Below are 4,800 nucleotides of genomic sequence, written 5' to 3' on the forward strand. Positions count from 1 at the left end.
GCATGTGTGTGTCTGTCTCTGTATGTGTCTCTGTCTGTATCTCTCTGTATGTATCTGTGTATCTCTCTGTGTGTATATGTGTGTCTCTGTGTGTATGTGTGTATCTGTATGTGTGTCTATCTCTGTATGTGTGTGTCTGTGTATCAGTGTGTTTATGTGTATCTGTGTGTATAAATGTGAGTGTCAGAGAGACGGGTGAGGGGTATTTGGGGGTGTTCTGGGGAGGAGTGCAGCTGCATGCTGACTGGTGAGTATTTCACTGCAGGCCCAGCTCTCGGCTGGTAGCTGCACTTTGAGTTTAGCCTTGGTTTGTCTGTGCGTGAGGGCCATTTCCCATGGTCCCCTGCTATGGTCACCTCACCTGAAGGTCTGTGCATGCTCAGCTGCCGGCTTGGAACAGATGGGCAGCTAACACTGTGACACTCTTTCTTGCTGCATGGGGAGGAAGACTAGCTCCGGCAGAAAGGTGACCCTAAGTGTGGCTTCTGGGCCTTTGGTACCCTCCAGTGTTCTCTTCTCATCTGTACTTGTTTCCCTATGAGCTTAGTGCATCTTTTGTTGCGCCTGCCCTGTGTAGTTGTGTAGATTGGATCCAGGCAGTATAATGGGATGAAGCATCCAATTTAGGATCTCTGAAAGGTGCACCCATACTCATCCATCAGGCCATACACAGGCCTTGTCTGTGTCAGCTGCTGTGGTGGTCGCTTTGGAAAGGCATTTACCCAAATACTTCAATCTTGTCCGGCACTGAAGGAAAGTCCTATGAGTGAGTGAAAATAGACACGAAAAGGCCTCTGGTTAAGTACCAATGGATTCAATACCAATTGTTTCACACTGCACAGGCTGCAGAGATAGCTTAGTTGGAAAAGTGCCAACACGAGGACCTGGGTTCAATCCCCAGAACTTGCTTTTTTTTTTTTTTTTTTTTAAACAAAAACCCAAACCAACCAAACAAACAACTATCATGGCTTGTATACTTGTAATCCTAATGCTGGAGAGGTGAGGCATGTGGGTGGTCCCCTGGCACTCACTGGAACCACTAGCTAGCCTACTTGGTAAGTCTCAAGCTGATGAGAGACTCTGCCTCAAAAACCAAGGTGGGTGGCAGCTGGGGAATGGCACCTAGGGTTGTTCTTTGCCCTCCACAAGCATAAACAGATGCATACTACCCCAATCGTGCTGGGGTGTAGCCAGATGTGCACTTAGCTGAAGCCCAATAATCTATAGCTTGTACCAGAGAAAAGTTTTACAAACAGAGCAATCACACAGAGGTTGTTTACACACTCAAGAGCACACCTGAGAATCTGGATGCAGCTAGAACATGAAAGATTTTAGTCAGTCAAGCTCAGTGTTCATTTGATTGCAGAGGATTCACATTATTATTTTTTTTTAAGTAACAAACAAGCAAACAAAAACAACCCAGGTAAGACTATGGACATGAAATTAAGAAGCAGAAAGAGATAACAAACTTTATTATTTAATTAAATGCGAGGACCTTTGAAATATGCCGACTGGGAGCAGGTGGCTGTTGAGCCACCAGCCAGAAGCTGTGGAAGCAGTGACGGTATCAAGACTATTGCTGTGGGACTCAGAGAAAAAGAAGGTGCAAGAGAAAGCCTTCATTTGGCAAGAGGCCTTCTTAACTGCCTTTTGCTGCAAGGATGGAAGCTTTTAAAAATGAGGTACTACAACTCTATGTCCGAGAACACCATTTCCAAACACACACACACACACACACACACACACACACACACACACACGCAATTTGAGTAGATTTAAATTCTGAAAGCAACCTCGACCAGTGTTCTGAAACCGGAGGACAGAGGTGTGGTGTCAGCGAGAGTGAAGCCACTGAGCACCTGTTGACATAAAAGCATATGGCCCCAGATAGCTCAAGCCTGAGCAGTGTTAATATTGTTTTTTTTTTTAATTCGATGAAATCAAAACATCAGCATTACAAAAGCCTTATCATTGCTCTGTTCCCCCAATAGTTTCCCTTCCTCCTTTCCCCCTCCCACTGGTCAGTCCCCCCCAAAAAAACATATTTTGCACTACAAAGCACAATTTCAGCAAGCCAAAAATAAATGTCTAGCCAGGCATGTCCTGTGGACAGGAGCACATACCTATCTGGCAGCCAATGTGGTTACACAGCTATGTAAGGTGAGAGACAGAGTAAGCAGTTGTGGGTAACCAAATAACACCCCTTTGTCATAACACTTTTTAAATATTTTTTAAATACGTGTTCATTATACCAAGATTTCTTTTCTTTCTTTCTTTTTGAACACCTGGTTTAGTGGGGGAAGCTGGTAAAGGAAACTGCAATTTTTGTCGCCAAAACTTACAAAATAGTGGTCTGATATTTAAAATAAGCTAGCTCCCATTATGTAAGTGTAAATGGTTTAAAAAAAAAATCCCTTCCAATATGTATTCAGAGAAACTCATTTCCGAATTTTCCTCTTGTACGTCTTATATCAGACACTTTAGGACTGTTTGCCAAGGAAGACCAGGTTTCCGTTACAGTTAAAATCTACTCCAGCTGTCTATCATCAGAGCACAGTTAAGGCTGGGATTGATGAACTGACATTTCTTCTCCCGGCATGTTTGAATGGCACTGCTGTGATAGTTTAACCTCCCATGCCTTCCTACCTGACTTCATCACATCCGCCAGTCAGGAGGAATTGGTCCGCTCTCCCACCAAGTCCACGTTGGTTCTAAGCATATTCGCACAAGACTGTGCAGATTTGTTCCCATGGCCCCTTCCCTCAGCGCACCCCTCTAAGCTACGCTAAGAGAGGGTGCTTCATCTGAGCATTCTAGGAGTGACAGGGCCTGAGTACTGTAACTTGCCTTGGCTGCGTTAGAACACTTTCCCACGTGCTACAGCAAGTCAGCACACACAAAGCTTAGCAAAACAGCGATTGTTCAAAACAAACGCTAGCCAGTTCTCACACATGATGCTCATTTAGGAAACCATGTTGCTTCTTTCGGTAACTGAAAACTCAAAAAGGTGTTTTCTGTTTGTTTGTTTTTTTGTTTTTATGTGAATTCTAGAATATTGTTCACTGAAATTTTACATGTAGCTCTCCTTCTGTTTAGACCTTAGTAGAAACAGTCTATTCTATCTGGAAAAACAAAGGCCTGGTAAGATTATTAAATCTCAGTAGCCATCTCATTTCTACCTTATTAAGATTCACAGGCGTGCTTTTTAACAAATGCAGTTTAAATGATGAAGATTTGAAATAAGGAGAAATTAGTGAATACTTAGCAAACAGAAACAAGTCTTTTTAACTTCACAGGACATACATGGGACATAAAACTTAACGCTTGTTTATGAAGCATTTTCTTTAGTATTTATTCCAGCATTTCTGATCATACAAAAACTGCCCAAACATAGGTTCCTTGTAGCTTGGAGAACAGTTTCCTCCTCGGACCCCTCTTGCTGCAGGACTTTTCTCAGGGTCTTCCTTCCACATTAGGCGGATGTGTACAAGTACCTGGGCTTGTTGGCATTGCCCAGAAGGCTATCCTCGCAGTAAGGGAGGATGTAGCAGAAGGAACAGCCAATCAAGATGTTTGTGGCCGCCCGTCCAAAGCCACAGGCCCAGTTATGGATGTAATTGACAGGAGGATTATCAGGAAGCATGAAGGTTTGTGTACTTCACGGGATAGATTACCAGGGAGATGATCTGGAATACAGCAGCCAGGGCGAGGAGGCCTCTGATAGCTCTTGGGAAAATGAGCGTCTGGGGTCCACACAGGGCGAAGAAAGAGAGGACGAAGCAGATGACCAGGATGATAAAGCCGCAGAAGAGCATCGCAGCAGCTGCTCCCCACACGCGTGGTTCACGAGGCTCTCACAGCTATCTCCATGGAAGCCGCTGTGGCCGCCCCGGCCTCCACCAGAGCGAGCAAGTCTGGGTGGGTGCTTGACTGCAGCCAGCAGCAGGGGCAGGGCGCACCTGCAGCGCCCGCGGGCCAGGCCGAGCGCAGCGGGTCCCAGGTGGTGGCGCGGAGCCGAGGACCGGGAGACGCAGGAGCGTGACCCCGCGAGCGCTGCCACCGCGACTAGAGAGCGAGTATCTTTTCAAGAACCATTTTTTATATCCTAATTGAGCAGACACAGCTTCCCCAGGACAGTTATGCGAGCAGGACCCGCTGCCCTCCACAGCGGCCACAGGCCTACTCAGTGACTGCAGCTGCTTCTCTAGGGACGTGATTACCTGCCCCAAAATACCCAGGATTAAGGGTCACATGCAAGATTGATAGAGGCAGAGGGAGAAGAGGAGGGTTTTACCTCTCAAAAGGGGTTGGACAAGAACGCGCTCATCCCCACGGCTTTCAGCCTGCGTGAGCGACAAGGTGAAACCAAACGATTGCTACATTGCTACGTTTATACAGAGCAGCGAAAGCAGGCAGAGCTGGTAGCACGCGCGCGCGCGATCGTCCACAATGAGCACAGAGGCCACCAAAGTCCACCACGGGTCCCTGCCAAGTGGGAAGGGGTTTCCAGGGGCCTGGCCAGGTGCAGTCCCATCAGTGAAGCGCTCATAGGCCATTATCGGTACATGGCCACCACCGCCATCTCTTTTATTTTTTTATTTTATTTTTTTAATTGAAGGAATGGGAGCCATGAGTCATAGCATAGAGACCCAAGCTTACTTGCTGGGTGAAGACTGGATAAAGAATATCAGAAATAAGCAGACGGACAGCAATTCCTAGATCAATCAGAAAAGACCAGAAATCCTTATAAGAAACGTAAGACTGAATGGACTCGAGAAAGAGGCAGCCACCATTTCACCA

General features: G+C 46.3%; 1 pseudogene; it reads right to left on the reverse strand.

The window, feature by feature from the left end:
- Positions 1–3,472: 3,472 nt before the first annotated feature.
- On the reverse strand, positions 3,473–4,556 carry LOC129690828 (p53 apoptosis effector related to PMP-22-like; annotated as a pseudogene).
- Positions 4,557–4,800: the final 244 nt, after the last annotated feature.

The sequence above is a fragment of the Psammomys obesus genome, unplaced genomic scaffold (genome assembly GCF_907164565.1).
Source record: "Psammomys obesus unplaced genomic scaffold, mPsaObe1.curated_primary_1811, whole genome shotgun sequence".
NCBI classification, from domain to species: Eukaryota; Metazoa; Chordata; class Mammalia; order Rodentia; family Muridae; genus Psammomys; species Psammomys obesus.